Below are 24,309 nucleotides of genomic sequence, written 5' to 3' on the forward strand. Positions count from 1 at the left end.
TTGCCAAAGTGAGCTGAGCGGCCTCCATGCTTGCCTTAGTATGGCGTCCGCACAGAAAAAAGGCGCGGAACGATTGTCTGCCGTTGCTCTGACGGAGGGAGGGGCGCTGACGACACGGCTTACAGGGTTGGCTTCAGGGAGCTAAAATCAACAAAGGGGGTGGCTTTACATCAAGGAGTATTTCAGGCAGGACTTCACGGAGGGTTCCAATAAGAAATGGTGCACCTAAGTTATTGTTCTTATTGGAACAAGGAGGTTAGTCTGGCCTCTGATTGATACATGGCTAGATTTACCTCACTGCACCTTTTCTGTGAGTGACTGCAGTGTGACCTAGAGGAATGAGTCCCCTAGATGGGGAAGGGGGGGAAGCAAATGAGTACAAAACAAATCTGGTCTATTTCTTGTTTTGATCCACTCCATCTATCTTTTACATCTTTGGCTGGCAGCAGACGGTGCAGAAGGACTGCATGCCATCCACATCTCAGGGCTGCTCGGCAGAAGATGGTACAATAGGACTGCTAGCCATCCTCATCTCTTGCCTGCTCGGCAGAAGATGATGCAATAGGACTGACTACTAGCAATCCATATCACCTGCCTGCTCACCATAAGTTGGTTCAATAGGACTGACTGCAGGACTAAAGAGAATGACTTGATTAAGTCACTCCAAATTTAGTCCCTGCGCCCATGTCTGCCCAGGCGCTCCTGATCGACCTCACACAGGCGACCAGGAGCACCTCGGACATGACGACGACGGCTCCCAGTCCTATTGCACCGTCTGCTGCCACAAGGCAATGGGTTGCTGCTACTGTGTAGCATGCAGTACCACGTCTTCCAGCACCCAGGAGACATACGGTGACAGTGAGCTGAACGGGCTCCATGCTTGCCGTGGTATGGCGTCTGCACAGGTAACTCAGGAAAAAAGGCGCGAAACGATTGTCTGCCCTTGCTTTCACGGAGGGAGGGAGGGAACGGGGGCCTGACGATATGTACCCAGAACCACTTGCGACAATGTTTTAGCCCCATCAGGCATTGGGATCTCAGCCCAGAATTCCAATGGGCAGCGGAGACTGCGGGAACTGTGGGATAGCTACCCACAGTGCAACGCTCTGGAAGTTGACGCTTGCCTCGGTACTGTGGAAGCACTCCACCGAGTTAATTCACTTAATGCACTTAGAGCATTTTCTGTGGGGACACACACTCAAATATATAAAACCGATTTCTAAAAAACCGACTTCTATAAATTCCACCTAATTTCGTAGTGTAGACATACCCTTAGACTGTAACTTTTCAGTGCAGGGACTGTCTCTGTGTTGAGCACAGAGTTTTAAAGGCATGTTTCAGGAACGGTGGGATAAAATCTTTGTGAATGTTTTGGGTGTGGGACAACTGGAGATGACTTACTAAATGGATAGTTGGTAACTATAAGCATATTGGGAGGTTGTGACTCTGATCCTCAAATTGGGGAGTAGTTTGCAATGAGCTCCGCTCTGATGGAGAGGAGGGGAAATTCACTATAATAGAATTGACTTGGAGGCTGCCAGCCAGATGCTGAGCTGGAAATCCTGGTCACTGCTATGACCTGAATATTAAGTAGCTACGAAACTACTAGTCATGGAGAAAAGGCAGATATATATTTTTAATTCCCAGAAGAATTAGTAAGGTGGTCTGCTTGTTCTGTCACTATATATATTAATGTGAAAATGCTGAGTTTTTAAATGTTCCCATCAGCTCCAAGTCAGAGAGCTGGGAGGAATGAAATGTCCAAACATCCCTTAACAATAGCCTTTGCTGTACTAATAGTACATTTCCTTAAAAAGAGCCAAGGAGAACACACAAACCCAGCCAGATCTTTTTCCTAATCCCAGGGTTTTTCCTTCTCAGCTCTATTTTTCCAGCCATCCACATCCACTACTTGTTTTCACTCAGACAACACTGCAGAGCTTTCTCGCACCCTATGGTATAAATCTCATATGCTGGATCCCTTCCTGGGTCTGGTGACTTCACTGTAGGGTCTGGGTCAAAACTGTGTCATCAGGAAGTCCTTTATTTCCCTTCTCAGGTATAAACCACCCTTCTCTAAGGAATCCTGCCTGGAAAGAAAATACCTTGGTTTAGGGCCCAGCCCTAAAAGATGGTAAGTGCGCTTACCTCTGTGTTGATTTCAGTGAGAGCTGATGGCACTCAGCCTTTGCAGGATCAGACCTTCTAGCTCAAAAGCTGAATATACAATTGCAAATAATTGGCCCAGGCTTGTTATCACTGAAATTAATAGCAAAGTTCCCATTGATGTGGATGGGAGTTTTGCTATTAATTTCAGTGGTAACAAGTTAAAACCTATAGACTCTAGGCTCACATACAGTTCTAACTGAAACCTATGTAAACTATGCCCAGTATTGTTTTGTATGTTTATCCAGTTGTCCTCCTTCCATGTGTGTAAATACATCCACATTATGTAATATTAATTATTTTGAATTTGATTCCACATCTGACAAAATAATCTCTTTGCCAAAAGCGTATAGACAATAACATAGTAAACCAACAGGGATTTCTGTTATCAGAGAGCAGGAGTGAAAATCTAAATGAGAGGCTAAAAGGCCAGGCAAGCAGATGGCTGAGTGACATAAATGTTGAACGGTTCAGGTATGTCTAGTAAAGTACAGCTCTCTAATGTGGTGAGAATTGTGTGTGTTGGTATTTTTAAAATCAGTATTCTGGGGTGTCTTTTTTTTTTCTTGCCATAGCTCCAGAACGTCAGCAAAATGCAAATTTGCAGCTGTTTGTATAAATACGTAAAGGATTTTTCTTTCCTGACTCTGTTATAACTGCAGTTATAACTAATGTTTTGTATATAGAAACACAGCAGAGGAACAATCTAAATGGCTTAAGTGTTCCCTGCAAACCAGCTGGTAGATAAATAAGTCTTAAAGAATTAATTTTATGGAATAGTCTCATCAACAAAAGTAGATCTAAAAATTGCACTGAGGAGAGGGTATGTCTTCACTACAGAATTAACTTGTGCTCTTACCAAGGGTTTAGTTCAGTGCTTAATTTGTAATGAAAGAGGTGCCAGGGCTCAACCAATTAGATGCTGGAGCTCAAGCAATTTTTTTACTTTCAGAACTGACCAGGAGTAGAGGAAGTACCCTACAAGTGGAGGGGCCACAAATGCCCAAACCTTGGCACTGCCCCTTGAGCCTGAGCCCTCGCATTGCCCCTTCCCCCCACCCCCACTCGCTCCTCTCTACCCGTTGCTTGACCTTATAGCTGGTAAAAAGTGGGACAGCCAAGGCCGCCTAACCTGTCCCCCCACCCGATTCCAGTGCCCCTGTAAGTGACACAGCAAGCCTAGAGGTTCTGGGGCTCAGCCCTGGCAAACCCTGGCACAAATTAAGCACTGGTTTAATTCTCCTGCTCCTCTCATCCCCACACACAAACCTTTTTAACTCAGGTTTGGAGGTGCTCTGAACCTGGGCTAGCTTATCTGGTTGGAGGTGTGGGTTAGAGCCCTGGCTTTACTTTAAGTTGGGCTTTAACCTGCTCACTTTGCAGTGTGGATACAGGCTGTAACCCTGGTTATTTAACTTGGGTGCTGATAGTCCTTCAGTGCCTTCCCACAGTTCCCTGAGGGCTGCATTGCAGTGGGGTTGGTTTTCAGCAGAATGACATACTGGCACTTTTGCCACATGGAGGATGCTATTTTGCTCTCAGATGACATCCTCCACATAGCGTGACCTCACATGCACGGTGCCTCGTTTCTGACTTGATTTCTGACTTAACGTGCTTTGGTGTTTTAACTGCTTAAAATGTGTCTCTGCCAAAGAGGTGATAGCTGGCAGACAGAAGCTTAAAACTGGGTGCTTTTGGTGGACCACAGAGGGAGAATACAGGTGCACTTGCACTGCAGTGACTGTATAACCCAAATGTCGCCCACTAGTGACACCAGAATGAGGCATTGCTTATGGGAGGTTGCATAGATTTGATTCTTCCTCCTCTTTCTTACATGTGGGATGCAATAGTTAACAGTGTTAACATTTAAATCTTAAATTTAAATCATCTTGGGGAATCTCCGCTAACACCTCTTTGAAACAAATGGGGCAGTTCACTCTTCTTAGAGCTCTTGTTTCAGACTTTCCTGTCTCCTGAAAACACTTCTGCATTCAGCTCACATTTTTGAGGTTTTCTTCACAATCATAATGGCTAGAAACTTACTTTAAAAGAAAATGAAAGCTGAAGTTTTGTAGAACACCATAGCAGCTTCACAATGCTGCCCCTATGCCAAACCACCATGTACTGTCTGGCCCAATCCAAATCCTGATTGAGTTCTATATCATTTACAGGATCAGAACCTAAGCTGTCTTCCCCAGACCTAACTGAAGACAGAATTTGAAGACCAAGGGGTTTCACAGATGTAGATTAGGTAAAATACCCTGCAGAATCTTAGAACATAAGAATGGCCATACTGGTTAGACCAAAGGTCCATCTAGCCCATTATCCTGTCTTCTGATAGTGGCCAGTACCAGGTGTTTCAAAGGGAATGAACAGATAATCATCAAGTAATCAATTCCCTGTCACCCATTGCCAGCTTCTGGCAAACAGAGGCTAGACACATCATTAAGCTCTCATCTACTACATTGATGGAAGCTATAGAAGCACCTAGGTAGCTAGATACATGGTGCACTAGCCAGAAGCAATACAGCTTGACTTTCAGACCCAAATTGAGTTTTCAAGGCTGGCAATTAGAAGAAGTTTATTTTTACTTGTAAACTCAGCAAATTTCCTTCAGAAGTCATTGAGGGAAAGTAAACACAGATCTCAGTGCCATTTTTAAAGTCTCTTTTCAGAGCAGCATAACATTTTAAAGCTTCTGCACTACTTTAATCCACCCAGGAACCCCATTCTTATCCAGAAGAGCCATCAATGAAGAGCACTGAGCAAGAAGATGATTAACACCTGTTCCCCACCTATGCGTTGTGCCATATTCACCCTCACAGTCCCTGGCATGTAGAGCCTGTCCCTGAAGTTACTGCAGTTCATCATTCTGCAGAAGTTACAATATGAAGAAACTCAAAACAGTACATCAAAGGCTCTTCTGTGTGGATGGTGCATAAACAAAGGTTTCTTTCTTTGTGATGAATGTGCAGTGCAAGCTCTGATGCTAGAATTTACGAATATTCAGTGCTGATTTAGAGCACTACAGTGAAATAATGTCTTTTTGTTGCCAAAATGTTGGCAGATACTGAGTGTTGATTAAACAACCAAAAGGATATTAGTCCTAAGGACAGAATTAACTGCTGCATGTTCATATAGTTTCCCATAAAAGAACATGGGCTCTGAGATAATGAGGCAGTGTCAGAACTTTGTTAGTTTGTGTAGTCTGTATTGATCAGTATTGTACCAGTTATTACGGGAGCAAAACAATAGATCATTACCAGCTGGAACTTTGAGGGTATGGTACCTGCAAGTTTATGAATAATTCAGGACACTAGATCCCTTTTTCACTGTGCACCATAGTTCACCCTGGGGTAGAGTAATTGAGTAACGCAATTGTAAACAAGCCTGCATATTTGCTGATCTTCTGTTTGCCAATTTTCAATGGCTAGGTTGCAGAACATATTTAAAAATAAATTTTATGTTGAAAACCAAAACTCAATGCAAACACAGTCATAACCCCCATCCTGCAAAAAGGGTTCCACATGGGTGAACACTGACACCCAAGTAGAGGCTCACTGACTTCACTGGGACTCCAAGCAGATGTTAGGGTCCACCTATATGGATTCCTTTGCAGGACAGGACCCTAAATTCCCAGAGGAATCCCTACAACATGATCATCAGACTTTGTGGGTGATGTGACAGTGCAGGACTTCTGGGCCAAAAAACAGTGATATGTCAATGATAATACCTTATGAGGCTGGCACTTGCATCTGATTTCTAATACACAACATTAAACCTTTTTAAAGGTACAGTTTGGAGAGGAGCTAGTCACTTTTTATGTGGTTTTTTTTTTTTTGACAGTTCATGGTGTATATATAAAATTGTTATACTTATTACATTTTTACATTATAATCATTGATGTAATAATGTAAATGCTCAAACTTCATACCACCATTTTAAAAGATATTAAATTAGTGCTTAAATTAGTGTATACATCATTCAAAGAAGGGGTTAAAGCCTTAAGGGTGATTGTATTTGTTTTATCTTTGCATGGTCTAGTTGCCTATATATTCTGCAGAGTGCTGCTCTGAATAGTGAGGGATCTAAAATCTTTTGGATGATAAGCACTGTACAGCCTGAGGGAAGCTTATGCCCTCTCTCTTCTCCCCCTCCCCCCCCCGCCCTTGTGTTTCAGCAACAGGCCTAGAGGCTAGTTGTCTAGTGCACAGGATTTACAACAATCAGAATAAAAAGAAAAGGAGGACTTGTGGCACCTTAGACTAACAAATTTTATTTGAGCATAAGCTTTCATGAGCTACTGCTCGCTTCATCGGATGCATGCAGTGGAAAATACAGTGGGGAGATTTATATACACAGAGAACATGAAACAATGGGTGTTACCATACACACTGTAACAAGAGTGATCAGGTAAGGTGGGCTATTACCAGCAGGAGAGTGGGATTTTCCACTGCATGCATCTGATGAAGTGAGCTGTAGCTCACGAAAGCTTATGCTCAAATTTGTTAGTCTCTAAGGTGCCACAAGTACTCCTTTTCTTTTTGCGGATACAGACTAACACAGCTGCTACTCTGAAACCCAACAATCGGAATGTAACTTGCAGGCACAGGTTGACAAGGTGAGAGGCAATATCATGAAGTAGACCGTGCACACAACATCCAAACCTTGAGATAATGTGGCTTAGTGTAATTGTTAAAGGAAGGTGGAAGATGCAATGTTTAGAAGGTCTGGGAATATGGAGAGGGGATCTGAAAGAGGAAGATCTGGAGGAAAAACATGTGGGACCTGAAGGAGAGTCCTAGAAAAGCCTGAGATATAGGGAAAGACTCTGAAGTTGAGGAGCCTGACAGAAGCTTTAAAGGTTGTGTTGTGATTAAATCACAGAAATCTTGGGCTCTCAGCCTAAGGACTGTGAACCCCTGAGGGTCAGACTCCTAAATAGGTGTCAGGTGGGTCACTGCCACCATCCTTTTCTTTCTGACTAGATGCGAAGGGTTCCTGAACCTTTTTTCTGTTGTAACGTGGGGTATGGAAAAACTTAAGAAACCACTGTAATTTATATTTACATCTTTTGTACATCTGTCTTTTCTTCAGATTCTAACCTTTTCAGGGCAGGAACTGTCTCTTACTATGTGCTTGTAAAGAGCCTAACGCAATGGGAGATCGATCCTGGTAGAGGCTCCTAGGTGCTACTATAATACAAATAATAATGATGATGCATGATAAATTGTAATGATACTTCTGGAGTAGTAAGACTTTACCTAATAATGCATAAGACCCTGTTGGATTTGATGGAGTCATTGGCATCAGTCAATATCTGTTTTAAAAAATTGTGTGTATATATATTGTATGGACATACATATCTTCACAACAGACAATAATAGGACCTACTGTGACAATTCTCATAGGCATCTCTTCAGAATTTTTAAAAAATATGCAAAACAAAGTTAATAGAGCACTTAAGATCAGACTAGCCAAAGTGCTAGAGAATGTCCTGTAGGTGTAGGGAACATCCATGCATTGGCACGGGGATAGTTAGGGCAAGTGGCAGAATGAGTATTAGCTTTTAACTATTAGACTCTTGGCTTTATTGGCTTATGTCACAAAATTTAAAAATGCGGAGACCCAGTGCCTATCTAGTGTAAATATGTGTAGTTCCACTGAGGATCTGGATCGAGGGAAGAGGGGTTGTGAGCTAATTATTTTGTAAAAGTGCTTACATCACGACAAAGGCATTTTAATTCTAAAACTTTTTATCCCAATTTCTAAATGTCTTAGAAATACACACAATGGAGAAATATGCACTATTGTATTTCATTTATTACAGCTTACAGTCAATGTAGCTGGGATGTAGTTTCATCTAGAAAGAAAGGAATCCAAAAAAGCTGAGAAACAGCTCCCTGTATTCCTTTGGGAAATGGCACAGAGCTTTCTCCTTCATTTAAAAGAAAACAACCCCCCCTCCTCCCCCGCCCCCCCCAGGCTTGACTATCACTACTGTGATTCATCCGCTGTTGTCTCCTAGCCAGGTCTGATTTTTCTGATTGGCCAGAAGGACTTTTCAAGGTGTGTCTTCTGACAAGATGCTGTTGCAGTTTTAAGGATATTAGTGGAATATGACAACCACCTTGAATGGTAAGAACTATTATATATATAATCTCTAATCAATACAGCTTTATATTTGTGGAATTGATAATCTTTTAATAAAGAAATTGTTAGGCATAGCAAGTTTTTTCCTGAGCTATTGTTTATCTATGTGCAGATTTTACAGCTCAGAGGAAATTTAAAATCTTGATTAGATTGCCTAGCAAGGGCAATTATTCTGCAGTATGTCAGCATGGCTTTTAAAGTTCTGAGTCCAGCAAACTCTAAACAAGTAATATGACAAGGTGCTGTAAAAATCTACAAGGAACTAGATAACGTTCAGTGTTATCTACTTCCTTTATAATTTTTTATAACCATAGTGAGATTTTTACTTTGTCTTTCTCTTTCATAAAACTTGCATGTAGTGTACACGTTGGAAGTCCACTAATGCAGCAAGGCCCTTTCTCATGTGTTTTATGAAGGGTAGTTCTTTGCAGTCTTCTGAATTTTCTGACAAATTAGGGCAGCCATCTGAGTCACTAGGAAAAGAGGAAAAATACATCTTATTTTAAAAAGTCTTTTCAGTTGCCTTTGAAGAAATTAGAGAGACTATAGAAAACGTTCTTTCTTTATGTATCTGGTTCTATTTAAATTTACTAACAAAGGGCAAGGATGAAATTATCAGTTTCAGATAGACACAGACACATGTAAAAGATTTGAAAGATGTAAACTTGTCCACGTTCCTTGTAAATGTCTGATCCAATAATGTCGGAGTACAGTAAAAAGGTTTTGAAAAGGAGCAGCTGTAATGTCCAGTCAGTATAATGTCTACTTTTCCCACTTTGACCGGAGCATAACTTTAGAGTAAATTTCACATGACTGTACTTGTTTCTGCGCTCAGAAAATTTTGTTGTGCTCATAGGCATCATTTTCTAGGCGAGGTATAAATATGACGACATACAGAAAAGTGTCTGGGTTTTGTTTTAATGCAATCTGCAAATCTGAGTTGTTTTAGCAAATCTGTATCTGTGAAAAGAAACACAACCTTGTTATATTAAAATATGCAGACTTCAAAATCACCTTCTTTAAAAGCAAAGAGAGTTATTCAAACATGAACTCTGCCCCGTCTTGATTATGATAGCAAGAGCTCTCTCTTTGGTGTTCTATCAGCCCATGTGTGTTTTGGTTCCAATGTTTTTGAACCAAAAACTGCCTCTCCAATTGGGGGCACCAGTATATGCTTTAGAATCCTGTTCTTCCTTTCCATGTCCATGGCTTTGCTCTGGCACTGATCTTACCACTGAGAGAGTGGAGTCTTTCCCTATAATGTAATGATGATCATCAGGTGATACTAGGGGGTGCTGGAGTGCAAAATGTATAATCACTCACAGGGAAATAGTATAACGTAGTTCCTCTCAACCTTCACTTGCCTACTAAATGCGTGACCTGAGGTTATTCTGACTTGTTGAGTGCTCATCACTATGGTATCAAACCAGCCCTGACTCAAGAAAGAGAGTAACACATTCTTACATGATCCACTGGGCTGCTACCACCAATGAATGACTTTAAATGTGAGATTAAACTTTTGCAGTTAGCTACAATAGCAGCCTGCATCCAGTTTTTGCTTCTCTTTTGTGTGACGAGGCACAGCCTTTAGTTTTAGAAGGGTTCGTGCCTGTGGTTACTGGTTCTGTGTACCAGGATGTCCTCTAATTTATTTGTATTTAGGCTGGAAAGAGCATAATTGGGGAAGAAGTTACTAACCATATTCAGTTTCAAGTGCATTTACCACGTTATGGCAAGACCCTATGATGTGATTTTTCTTGCCCTCTGACTTTTGTTGTTGTTGTTTTTTTTGTTCATCTGAAAGACTTTAGGCTCCTCCCATGCCTTTCTGACAAGGAGAACTGAGACAGACTATCTTTGGAACCCATCAGACCCACTCAGTAGCTGATAAAGCATGTTCACTAAGCTCCTGAATTGGAAGTGATGGGTTGTCCGCATTATCAAATGATTTGGAACAGAAATTGTTCTTAGGTTTCTTGCATAGCAAGGCTGAATGCTAGTATCGGGCTGACCTGCCTAGGTGGCTTTAGAGAGACAAGGTGGGTGAGGTAATATCTCTTATTGGACCAACTTCGGTTGGTGAGAGAGATGGTCAATTTACATCTGTGAAAGACTGTGACTGCAGTGCATTTATAACTTGAATTCCATGTGATTAAAGAAATATTGCACAAGATTTAGAAAAAGTTGGTACTTGTTCTTAGGTCTGTTAGGGCAGCTTTGTGCTGGTCTCCAGCTGATGTATTCTCTGGAGCTAGTTTGTGTGTCAGTCTTCTGTGCTGGAAAATCCTCCAGTGGTTTACAGTTATCACAGTGGCTCCAGAACAACCCCCTCCTGACCCCAGCATAGGGGGGCTATGTTTGGGTGGGGAGGGGGAAAGAAGGTATGCCTGTACTCTAGCCTTCCTCAGCTGCCAAAACAATTTTTGGGAGCCATTGGCAGTGTGGTATGGATCAGCTCTATGGCCTAATTTATGCTAGGGACTGTTCTAATACAAAATCAGCCCCAGGATCCGTGTGCTGTGTTCACACAAGGGTGCATTTGTGCTCCTCTTCTCATTTGAGCTCACTCATGGGCGGTGGGTGAACCCCAGCTTTAGGGAGGCTAGCCCACTGGTCCTGCCCCTTCAGCCCAAGGCCCTGCATGCTGGAGCCCCCGAAACCCTCCCTTAAAGGAAAAGCCCGGGGGGGGGGGCCTTGACCACTGGAGCTCCAGGCTGCATGCCCCAGCTAGCCCCCCAAGCACCAGACCGAGTTGCTGCCGCGCCCCCCAAGCACCAGGGCAGCCCCAGTGCTGCAGCTCTTCCTGCCTCTGAAGGCCTCTCCCCTTCCCCCCACCCCGAGTTGCTGGCCCCAGCAGTGCAGTGAGCAGCAGGGACCTTTGGGGGTTGGATGTGGAGTGGAGGAGGCGGTGGGGGTCTCAGGGAAGTGGGGGAGCCACCGCAGCCCAGTTGTCCAGCTGTGGATCAGGGGCAGAACCAGGGAAGGCGTTGCCTTTCCTGGCCTATTATACCTGCTGCCCATGTGCTTACTTCTGCATAGGTACAGCTGAAAAACTGACCTGTTAAAAGCATTGGCTGAATTTAAACGACCTTTAGTCTTGTGTCCATAACCTTTTTTGCTAACTGCCTTCTGCAGGCATAAATTCTAACATTTAGACTTCTAACCACCTGATTTGTTGGTGGCTAGACATCTAAATGCAGTCATTGCTGTCTGCAACTATTTACATGTTCAAATTTGTACTTGCCATTGATTGTGTGCACAGAATTGTAAGTAGATGCCAGGCTGAGAACCCTTTAGATATTTGGCCTTTTTCTGTCCTATAAAAGGGGTGGTTCTTGGGTTTTTTTGTGTTTTGGTTTTTTTTTTTAATTGAAGGAAAATATACTTGAGTTGTGGAGCCTTTTCTATCTTTCAATCAAAAAAAAAGGGGGGGGCATATTGCTCTATTTGCTGCAGTGGTGTCGTCAGATTAGTGCTGATCTCTTAATGTCATTTGATTCGAGCATCAAGGAAAACCAATCTAGCAGAACTATAGTTTCTGACTGAAGTGTATTTTGCAATTCAGTAAACATGACTGTTTTATCTTTTAATTAGTTTAGAGGAGTTAGCTGAAACTCTTAGAGATGGATCTGAACTAAACATTGGATATGAAACCTGTTAAACTCTAGGGAAGTTCTAGTCTGGATGAAAACTTCATGTCTTGAATCCATTTCTAGAAAATTATGGGCCAAATTCTGCTCGTTACACCTGTACGATTCTATTGAATTCAATGGGTTTGAGAACAGAATTTGGCCCTACAAGTAGCTACTCCTGTAACAACACTTCACTATACAATCTGCAGGTCAGCTGAACACTGCAGTGTTATAACCGTGACCTTCAACCAGACTGTTTAGATTCAAGAGACAATTTCAGGTTCCAAGACTGCTCAGTCCTCCTCGGCATTTTCTCTAGAATAATGTATGGACCTTTTGTGGTGTACTGGGCAATATGTTGAACAGCACTGATTCCAGTATAGATCTTTTGGGGCATTCTGCTATTTACCTCTATCCCCTGTGAAAATTGACCATTTATTGCTACCCTTTGCTTCCTATCTTTCAGCCAGTTACTGATGCATGAGAGGACCTTCTCTCTTATCCCATCACTTCCTACTTTGCTGAAGAGCCTTTGGTGAGGGACCTTGTCAAAGACTTTCTGGAAGTCTTATCATCCTTGTCCACATGTTAGTTAACACCCTCAAATAATTCAAATAGATTGGTGAGGCATGATTTCCCTTTTAAAAAGAAAAGGAGTACTTGTGGCACCTTAAAGACTAACAAATTTAGTTTTTTAAAAGCTGTGTGATTCTTCCCCAGTATATCATTCATCTATATGCCTGATAATTCTGTTCTTTACTACAGTTTCAACCAATTTGCTTGGTACTGAAGTTAGGCTTACTGGCCTGCAATTGTTAGGATTGCTTCTGGAGTCTTTTTTAAAAATTTGTGTCACGTTAGCTAGCCTCCAGTCATCTTGGACGGAGGTTGATTTAAGTGATATGTACATACCACAGTTGCTAGTTCTACAAATTCATATTTGAGTTCCTTCAGAACTCTTGGGTAAATACCATCTGGTCCTGGTGACTTATTACTGTTTAATTTTTAATGAATTTGTAACAAATCCTTCTATATTGACACCTTAATCTGGAACAGTTCCTCAGATTTGTCACCTAAAAAGAATGGCTCAGGTATGGGAATTTCCCTCACATCCCCTGCAGCAAAGACCAATGCAAAGAATTTAATTAGCCTCTTCGTGAGGGCCTTGTCTTCCTAGAAGGCTTCTTCAGCACCTTGATCATTCAGTGGCCCCACTGATTGGCAGGTTTCCTGCTTCTGATGTACTTACAAAAACTAACAGCTTTTTTTTTGTCTCTTGCTAGTTGCTCCTCAAATTCCCTTTTGCCTGCCTAATTCTACTTTTACACTTGCCAGAATTTAAGGTCATTTCTATTTTCCTCAGTAAAATTTGACTTCCAATTTTTAAAATGTCTTTCACCTCCTCTTTTACTCTGTTTAGCCATGGTGTCATTTTTTGGTCTTCTGTGGTTGTGGGGGGTATGGTGGGTTTTTGTTTTATTTTTGGGTGGGGGGGGGTTATACATCTAGTTTGTGCCTCTATTACGGTGTTTTAAAAATGTTTCCATGCAGCTTGCAGGCATTTCACTCTTGTGACTGTTCCTTTTAATTTCCATGTAACTAGCCTCCTCATGTTTGTATAGTACTCCTCCTTTTTGAAGTTAAATGTTACTGGGTTGGGTTTCTTTGGTATTTTCTCCTACAAGAATGTTACATTTATCTGCATTATGGCTATTACTAAGCAGTTCAGCTTTAGTCATCTCTTGGACCAGATCCTGTACTCCACTTAAGACCAAATCAAGAATTGCCTCTCCCCATGTGGGTACCAGGACTAGCTGCTGCAAGAAGCAGTCATTAATTGTGTCTAGAAATTTATCTCTGCATCCTGTCCTGAGTTGACATGTGCCCAGGCAATAAGGGGATAGTTGAAATTACCCATTTATTATTGGGTGGGTTTTTTTTTTTTTTTTTTGTTTGTTTGTTTGTTTGTTTGTTTTTTTGGTAGCCTCTCATCTCCTGAGCTTTTCACAGTCCTTGTCAACTATCCTGGTCAGGTGGTCTGGAGTATATTCCTACTACTGTACTCGTATTATTCAATAATATCCATAAAGGTTCTATCGTGCTGTTTGATTCATTCAAGATTTTTACTATATTTGACTCTCTATGCTTGCTTTTCTCACACAGTGCCATTCCCCCACCATCATGGTGTGTTTCTGTGACTTCCTTATACCATGTGCCATTCATTGTCATTCCACCAAGTTTCTGCAATGCCTATCATATCAATAGCCCCCTTTAATATCAGGTACTGAAGTTCACTCATTTCAATATTTGGATTTGTTGCATTTGTGTACAAGGAGTTAACATTTTTTGTCAATATTTTTAGCAGTCTGCCTTCATGCAATGTAATTGAATGGGACTCTTTTTGGTTTGACTGTTTCTCTTCAGTTCCTATCTGTACTTTATCAACTTCTATCCTCTACTAGGATAGAGGACTCTCCTTTAATAAATCCTCCCTTAAGAGATGTCTCTGTCTGAACCATGTGCTCCTCTGCACCTGTTGGCTTCCCCCAAGCCTTAGTTTAAAAACTACTCTGACCTTTTTAATTCTCTAGCCTGGGCTGTCTCTCACAATGCTCTGCTAGTGACAAGCAGAAAACTCCTGTAAGAGCTGTTATCACTTAGCACAACAGCATATGGAACCCCACATGCAGCTAATTGCGTGAATGCTCCCTGAGCCACTCATGAATCACACAGAAAGTCACCTGCAAATCTCCCAAGCCTCTAGCCTTGCACCCCTGGAATATACTGTCTTGCCCTGGTCAAATGCCTGACCAGTGTAAGTTTATTACCCAGTCCACCCCTCCTCGATGTGGAGAGGACACACACTAGCCTTTGTAAACTGAGCTGAGATTTCCCAAGCACTTCAACCAAAACACTGTTTTAGGTAAAATATAAAACAGATTTAACTACAGAAAGATTGATTTTAAGTGATTGTAAGTGGTAGGCACAAAAGGTCAGAGATAGTTACCAAAGAAAATAAAAGGTAAGTGCACAGTCTAAATCTTAAACCTTATCAGATTAGGCAGTATTTGGGTCAAGCTGTTTTTCTCACCCCACTGGAAGTTTCAGGTTGCTTATTGTTCTTCATACAGATGCTTTCCCATTAAGCCTAGGACCAGTCTCCTCGGTTCAAGTCTTTGTCATCCCAGCACTCTTGTTGATTCCAGCATAGGTGAGGGAGGAGAGAAGTAAAAGCATGGTGCCATTGACCCCTATATTATATCCTTAGTCCATGTGCCTGGAAAAGACTAGCCCTGACATATCCTGGTGGACTTTGCTGTGTTACAGAGTTGAGCAATCCACCACTGTGTGATGCTTGCGCAGCCCTCTTACAGCATTGTAAATTCCTTTATTACAACTCTCCTGCTGATCGATGGTTGTTTAAAGCCCTATTGGGAGTGGATCACCTCCTTTGTTGTCAGTGGAGACTCTCAAACTTGCAACATATTTCAGTAGCAACTATATAGATGACTATGTACATATTTTGCCAGAACAATGGGTTTCAGCAGATCGTGACTTTTCATGCATCTTACATAGCATGCTTTGTATGAAATATCAATTATATGATGAGTGAAATGATTGGTGACACACAGAGATCAGAATCTAATAAAGGAACACCACTAGTTATTGGTAAGGGAGTTCTTAAACAAGGAACTGGAAGAAACTTTCTCATGAGAAATGAGGTAATACATTGTATCTGATTATTTCCAGTGTTTTGAGCAGCAAAGAATGCACAAATTCAACAGAAGAAAACAGCCTCACTAGCTTTAGGAACTAGTGTTCAGCAATGTTCCCAGAACTATGGCTTTAACTTTTTCTTAGGTTTTCTATAGATTTGCCACCATTTCAGGGGTGACTGGAGTGTATCTGTAATGGAGATACTGGCAGAGTATTTTGTTCTCATTTATGTGGTGGGGAGGGATTGTGTCCTTCCAGCTGTTATCTCCCTGTCTGAAAATGTGTCTGTGCAATAACAGCAATGGCTATGGGTAACAAGTGTTTATACAGTAGTGCTTAGCTACTGCAGTGAAAAGTGTTGTAGGAAAAAGACGAGCTCTACACTACATACTTCTTCCAGCACAGCTGTGTCACTCAAAGGCATGTAGTGTAGTGAGCATGTTTATGGATCACCCTTTAGACAAGCATGCCCCTTCTCACTACCTTTCTGGCCCAATGACTATCCATTTTCGTTCATAATGACAATGGATAGTCCTTTTGCCAGGGAATGGAGTGAGAGCGACTCTACAGCCTGGATGGGCGCTCTTGTGGGAGACTGGAACATTCAGTACCCTGTGGGAACACCCTGCACCCCCATGTTCATCCTTATAAAATGATTGTGTAATATCCAATGCAAGGTTTGTCATGTTGGCTGTCTTCAGAAGGCTCATGATGCACTCAGCATTGTTGTTATAATTTCATGTGTATATAGTTATGAGGCTGAAAGTGTGTCTTCAGGCTTAAAATAAGCCCAGTCAAAAACTCTCCAAGAGCAGAGAGGCAGTTCACACCTCATCAGGGCATGTATGGGTCAAACCCAGCCCAGCCTCACAGGAACAAAGGACGCTAGCCTAGGCAGCAACAAAAGGATCTGTTGGATTCTCAAGTGAATCACCCCCCTTCCTTTGGTCAGTTTGGGGACTGTGATGAGCTAATGCTCACCTGGCCCTGAAGGGGAAGGGGGCAAAGCCAAGGGGGAAGAAAGAACATGACAAAAGGGAGAGACATTTGCCATGCTCGCTCTCGCGTGCTCTCTCTCCCACCTACATTTACAGACACCACATCAAGCGACTGAAGCGCTGATCAAAGGGGAAAGCCTGGCTGAAGAGCAACCAGCCAGCCAGTGGTGACAAGCATCTAAGTTTGTAAGGGCATTGAAAGTGTTAAGATCAGCTTAGAATGCATTTTGTTTCATTTAACCAAATCTGATTTGTTATGTTTTGACTTATAATCACTTAAAATTTATCTTTGTAGTTAATCTGTTTGTTCTACCTGAAGCAGTGCATTTGGTTTGAAGTGTCAGAGACTCCCCTTGGGATAGCAAGCCTGTTATATATCAATTTCTTTGTTAAATTGACAAACTCCTATAAGCTTGCAGCATCCAGCGGGCATAACTGGACACTGCAAGACAGAGGTTCCTAGGGTTGCATATGGGACCAGAGATATTGGCTAGTGTCATTCGGTTGCAAGTAGCTGGGAGCAGCTTACATGCCAAAGGCTGTGTAAACAGCCCAGGAGTGGGCGGGAGTTCTCACAGCAGAGCAGGGTAAGGCTGGCTCCCAGAGTCAAGGATTGGAGTGACCTAGTAGATCACTGGTCCAGATAATACCAGCGGGGAACATCACAGAGACCCAAGGTAAAGTCCCTGCTCCAATGACTATTTAATTTATAAAAGTGGAACAGCTAGCTTCATGAGGCAATATTGAGAGCTCCTATACCTGAAGGTCCCACAGCCCAATGGTTATGACACTACCTTTCAATGTGGGAGACCCAAGTTTAAATCCCTTCTGTTCCTTTGGGGCGGGGGGACTGAACCATACACTCCCATATGAGTGCCCTACTAACATTGGACAAAGCTTATATGGAAGCCGCCACCACCACCACCTCCTGTTTTGTGAATCTAGTCCTCTTTGCCTTTGTCTAAGTCTAAACACAGTTTTTCAAGTTGAAACAAAATATTTCATTTCAACATTACCAAAACCTTTTGACTTCTTTGATTCACTGGAATCTATTTGAACTCTACATGAATTCATAAATAGTTTTAGTCAACCCCAAATTCTTTTTCTGAAATTTTTCAGATGAGTTTTTTCACCCAGTTTTAATCAGAAGGCAATAAATAGCTAAGAGTGTCCGCTCTTCTGTAAAAACAAGACGTTCTCCATTCTACTCTGCTACAGCGTACCCTGTGCAATAGCTAGATGGGCAGGTATCTTTAACAAAAAAGATTTTGCCCTTCTCCAGCTTTTCAAACAGCCGCAAGAATCTTTACAACAGAAATGTTTGTCTACTCCACTGCATTTCATAAAGAAGGAGATTACTTTTCCAGTAATATTAATTTGGTTTATAAAAAGTTAAACTAAATTACTTCTACTCAAGAAATGTGCATCTAAACCCTTGTGCTGACATTTCTATGAACTGTCACCAGTGTTCTATTTGCTGTTTTGAAATTCAGTACATAAGCAGGGCAGTTATAATCTAGGTGGTTGATCAGTTTAAAATGTCTTTGCAGGTCTATTTTCCTTCTATTTCCTTATTTAAATAAACAGATTTGTTTACCTTAGGGGCTGTGCTTGAAATCACAAAACAAACCTTTTATTTTTACAGTTGTAACAAGGCTATATTAGAAATGTAAATTACCAGTATTTTAAACAAAACTCTGATGTAATAGAAAAGAAATTCTGATTGCTATGTAACTTCCAAAAGGAGTAAGTTATTACAAATTAGTAAAGTGTCTTAAATGTAATGAAAAGGAAACCTTAGCAATTGAATAGATAGATATCATCTCAATAATTTGATTACACAAAGTAGAACTGAAATCAGCTTCACCATTTGAAACATTTAAAATCTCAGTTGCAGTATTGTAAAACAGCTATTTTACATTTTAAAAATGTGGTTAATTAATCATGTTTAACCATTAAAAAATATAGAACATACAACAACCTCAGAACTCTCTGGTTTCCAGTTTGATAATTAACTCCTTTCAGTCCTATGAATTTTCAGTCTTTGTACCAGCACACTGGACCCTGGCTCAGTATAATTAAAATGGCAGCTTCCACTTAGAACACTACAACTGCTGCCACATACTGAATGGAGATACGGGGAGTGTGGCTGCCCCAAGGTCTGTTTTGAATATTCATGGTTTATTTTTACCTGTATTCTGTATATCAGTGCTGCCTTTTTTTTTTCCTTTTAAAATGTATATCATTCTATATTGATTTAGGGCACAGGCATCAGCTTCCTCCTTGTCCCAGGGGTACTCAGCCCCACCTCTTCCTGCCCTGTCCCCACTTCTCCCCTCCCCTCCACCCCCCGTGTGCCTCCTACATGCTACGGAACAGCTGGCCTGCAGGAGGCGCTGGGTGGCAGAGGGGGGAGTTGAACGGAGGGGTCGCGGGTGGGCCAGAGCGCTGTGTGGGGGAGATGGCAAATACAGACAAGCTGCCTGGCTGAAGTGGGGTAGGCTGCCATCCCAGAGGTGGGTGTGGCAGCAGGGTGTAGGAGGACCTGGGCACACCCTACTGCACTGGGTCCCAACCCAGACCCTACTGGGGCAAGTAGTCCTGCCACTGAGTCAGTGGGGATCCTCCTGAAATATGTTGACTCTGGATTCAGCAACATACGCAGACTAATGTCTGGTTTCCCTGGGCTACTTCCTACCCCTATCTGTTTGTAGGGCTCTGTTGCTCACAGGTCCTCTGTCTCCTCGGGGTATTCAGCCAACAGCAGTCCTAGCAACTTCTCTCTCTCTGGGTCCTCCTCCAGAGGTAGGGATTGGAACTGGTTGGTCCCTGGTGCAGGGGCTAGCAGCAAGGCAGAGGCGTCTCGCTCCTTCTCTGGCTCAACTGAGCTGGAGGCCCCACCTCTGATACTTCCTGTTCTCCACACACACACACACACACACGACCAGCTCCTATTCCCTGGGTCTGGCTGACTTATCTTCCCCCACGTGTGTTAGAAAGTACGCATTCGCATTGTCCTTACCTGCGTTCACTCTCCTGCACCAACCATATGGCTGAGGGTAAGGTACTAGGGCATCAGTCTGGCATTTGGTTTCTTTCATTGTGTTTAGCCGTTTCAGGGGAGCATGATTGGTCATGAGCACAAAGGAGTTGCCCAGGAGATGATACCAGAAAGTGTCCACAGCCCACTTAACTGCAAGGGCTTCCTTTTCAATAACTGAATAATTCCACTCATGGGGGAACCGTTTCTGGCTGAAATACAGGATGGGGGGCTTCTTCCCCATTGATCTCTTGGGAGAGGACAGCCCCAAGTCCCACATTCAAGGTATCTGTCTGGATGATGAATCAACGGGTGAAGTTGGGGCTGTACAGCTCTGACTCCTCACACAGGCGAGTCTTGAGGGTCTGGAAGGCCTCCTCTCACTCAGTGGTCCAGTGTATGCGCTGCAGGTTGTCTTTTTGGTTAGGAACTCGGTTAGGGGGGCTGCAATGGAGGCGAACTGGGGGATGAATTGACAGTAGTAACCACCTAGCCTCAGGAACTGGTGCACTTGTCACTTTGTGGTGGGTGGGAGACAGGCTTGAAGGACCTGCCCCTTTCCTATGAGGGGGCATACCTGTCCTCGGCCCAGAGTGTACCCCAGGTAGGTCGTCTCTGGCCACCTAATCCAACATTTCTTTGGGTTGGCGGTTAGGCCCGAGGGCCAGTAGCATGACTGCCACCTCGTTGAGATGGTCCTCCCAGCACCAGCTGTATATCACCACCACATCATCAATATATGTTGCCGTGTAGGAAGCGTGAGGCTTCAGGAGGTGATCCATCAGCCTCTGGGAGATCACAGGGGCCCCATGGAGACCTAAGGGCAGCTGGGTAAACTGATAGAGTCCGGTTGGCATGGCAAACACGGTCTCTTGAGCCTGTGTCGAGAGGGCCTCCCACATTATAGGTTCACTCCTGAGTTGATATCGTCAGAGTCCTCACTGTCAGTTTGGATCTTAAGGAGTAACTCGACTGCCAAATGTGACGTGCTGGCGAGACTCATCAGCATATTCGTCAGCAGTTCGGGCCCCATTCCCACAGACAGAAAGGGAAGACAGAGCACACAGTACAAAAAATTTTGAAAGATGGCGCCAAAAGGGGACGGAAGCACAGGAAGTGCTGGGATGTGAACCAATGCATCACGGGGCGTTGAGACAGGACCCAGAGTGTCCCACACCCCATACCCCCTTCCCACAAGCCACAGTGCCAGATTGGGAAGAGGTGCTTTGTGGGATAGCTGCCCATAATGCACCGCTCCCAATGCCGCAGCAAGTGCCGCAAATGCGGCCACACCAGTGCGCTTGCAGCTGTCATTGTGGACAGACTGCAGCGCTTTCCCTACTGTGCTCTCCAAATTTAATTAAAATTTGGTTTAATTGAAAGCGCTCTACATCTGCAAGTGTAGCCATGTCCTGGTATGCTACTAGTACGAGGTATTGGCTTCCAGCCCATAGGCTCAAATCTCAGACATTTTCTGGCATATGATGGAGTAATTAAGTGTTTGTGATACTACTTTGTGGATACATTTGGAAAATAGAAATGTATGTATAAAATCAAACAAGCATAATCTCTATGACTGAATTCTTCTGGTACAGGAGTTTGAATAGATGTTAAGACATCCACTTATAATTAATTATAGCTTTAATTTTAATTTGCAAGTGAGGTTACTGATTCAGCATGTATTTAAATGCTGAGTGGCAGTTTGTAGGATCTTATCATTATAGACCATTGTCCAGATGAACGCATGCAAGTTGAATTACCCTTGATGCTAATGTTTCTTTGCAGTTTGTGAATAGGTTTTGGTATTCATCAGACTGATCTGAAAATTCCAGTTTGCAGGGACAGTTTAGAGGCTAGTCTGCTCACAATAGCTATGTAAATGATTTCTTTTCAGAGGCTGTAGAGTTTTCACTCCATAGATGAGCCCTTCCAAACATTGTCAGAATGTTGACTACTGAAACCTGATATGGCAGTTTGGAACAATGCTGTGAACAAACGAACTGTGAAGTAAATTAAATTAGGATTAGAATATGTGAATGAAGGTATGGATGGGCTGGCTCAGTAAATTATTTGATATTCTATATTCCTATTAGTAAACTGGCTAGGGTACTAGCTCAGGCTGATCTGAGCTATTGTAACAAAAACCACTTGTCTCAGTTCAGACTGAAGAACGTGTGTAATGTCTGTGACAGTAGGAGCCCTTGGAGATGCAACTGGTTAAATAGGCAGTTTCCACGGTATGCATCCGATGAAGTGAGCTGTAGCTCACGAAAGCTCATGCTCAAATAAATTGGTTAGTCTCTAAGGTGCCACGAGTCCTCCTTTTCTTTTTGCGAATACAGACTAACACAGCTGTTACTCTGAAACCTGGTTAAACAGTGTAGTCTATTCAGATAAATGCAGGGGATTCATTCACATGGAAATCACTCCTAGAATAGAGATGATATGAAATATGAGTGGAAAGAGGTAACAAAAGGGAGTTTCAGATGAGATAGCGGGCTACATTCTCTGCTGGAGTAAACTGGCATAGCTCTATTGAACACAATGGATCTATACCAGTTTACACCAGCAGAGGATTTAGTGGCAAGGTTTTCATGATGTGATTCTGAGAAGGTATAGTCCTACACTGAAAGATGACACTGCTGAAGGAAGGAAGCTGACTGCATCCGATGAAGTGAGCTGTAGCTCACGAAAGCTTATGCTCAAATAAATTTGTTTCTCAGGTGCCACAAGTCCTCCTTTTCTGTTTACCACCAGTTTCTCATTTACATCAAGGCCACTTTACACTGGTCTGACAGTGTAAAGCGACCTTAAAGTGAGTGTATATAAATATAATTTACATCCACTTTAAGGCCTCTGCATTCTGCCGGAGTGGTTTTGCCAGCATAGTTATGTCAGTTAGGAATGTGTAAAAATCACCCCTTTAATCAACATAATTATGCCAGAAAAAGTCCCACTATGGATTCGGTTATACTGTCTGTCAGTCCTTTTGTTGGTATAGCTTATTTTGTTTGAGGAAGTGGTGTAAGCTATACCAGCAAAGGAACTATTTTTCTGGTGTAACTGTGTTTCCACTGGGAGGGTTTTCAAGTATAGTTTATACCAGCAAACCCTTTCTCATATAGTCAAAACTTTTAGTGTAAATGAGAAACAGGCCCATTGAATTTTAAACAACCATGTAACTTGCTAATGGAAAAAATGTAATTGCTTCCAGTGACCATACTATGTATTTATGCAAACTGCTTGTGTGTGACTGATTTGTGGTATTGTTAAAGTAATTTAATACTAAGATTTGAAAGGAAATTTACAGTATGTTATAGGCTGCAAACAAGTTGAACTAACACAAACTGATATGTGTTTAATGTCATTTGGGATTAAGCCCAACATTTAATGTGTTTTGCCCTTTCCAATGATGATGATATGTATGTCATGATATTTAATATTTTACCTAAAGTACTAGCATCATGGGATTACATGAAAATTTCAGGTTTATTTTTGTTTAAGTAAGTTGTTAGCTCTCATGGATAAAGAGAAGCCTGAAAATGTAACACAGATGTGAACCCTAATGGTTTAACTGAAGACTAAAAAAGGGAATCCCAATTTAAAAAAAAACAAAAACATTTAAGCCAATCTCATAATTTTTCCAGGTTGTCAGTACATGTTTTGGTTTTAAAAGAATAATTGTTTTAGAAATGTTTTATGAATGTTTTTTAAATTCAGTGAAAATAGTTTGGATTTGAACATTTCCCTGCAGTTTGTAATCCAAGCACAAAGGGAAACTGGCTCGTCTATTGTCTCAAGCTGATGAGAATGTTTTCAACAAAATATTTTTCCTCAAAAATGCTGTTTTATGGAAATGTATCATCTTCAATTAAGTTTGTGATGGTAAGGTTCCTGAGGTGCAAGGTGGGCTCTCCAATGAGAGAGAGACTAATCAAAAACCTGATCTTTTCAATCTGAAAGTGGACATTTCGGCACAGTTCTGTTGTGTGAAACTGTTTGAAAGGTTTGGTTTTTGTTCCAATGCAGAATGAAAACAAACTCTGAAACCTCAAAAGGTGTTGAGAAACAATTGTGCTCTGGCCAGCTCTACTATTTTCCTTGTGTTAGACCATGTTTGCATTACAAACTTTGGTTGACACAAGTTACATCAGGATACACTCACTGTGGTTTCTTTATCTCTTGTGCATATGCATACTTGGCTCCTTGCATTGGCACTCTTTGCACTCACCAGGACTGCTTGTGACAATACACAGTGCTGTGCGCTATGAGTCGGTATCCCAATGTGTAACCCGCCACTGTCTCTTGGGAAGCTTTGGCAATGCATGGTGGGACAAAAATGAGTAGCACAGGAATGAGTGGGAGCAAGGAGTCAACTTCCCTGTGTGCAACTGTCTCTATCCCATAATGTCATCTATATCCCATAATTTTCATGCCTTTTTAAAAAATATCTCATGGACACGTGTGGCCCTCTTCACTGTCCACCATCTCTGACAGGAGCATGGAGCCTGCACACCTCTGCAAGCACAGGACACATGATCCTCCAGTATTTGCAGAGCCATAAGAACAACCGAATCAGCAGGGAATAGGATGATTTTGTGGA

The 24,309-nt window shown here is 42.3% G+C and overlaps 1 protein-coding gene across 1 annotated transcript in view; it reads left to right on the forward strand.

Moving 5' to 3' along the window:
- The first annotated feature begins 18,767 nt into the window (after positions 1-18,767).
- BCAR3 (BCAR3 adaptor protein, NSP family member) overlaps positions 18,768-24,309 on the forward strand; it is a 145,524-nt gene continuing 139,982 nt past the window's right edge. Inside the window, exon 1 of the mRNA XM_084637887.1 lies at positions 18,768-18,825. The gene's annotated coding sequence lies outside the window, so the exon portion shown is untranslated. The remainder of the gene's footprint in view (positions 18,826-24,309) is intronic.

The sequence above is a fragment of the Lepidochelys olivacea genome, assembly GCF_965140295.1.
Source record: "Lepidochelys olivacea isolate rLepOli2 genome assembly, chromosome: 8".
Taxonomy (NCBI): domain Eukaryota; kingdom Metazoa; phylum Chordata; order Testudines; family Cheloniidae; genus Lepidochelys; species Lepidochelys olivacea.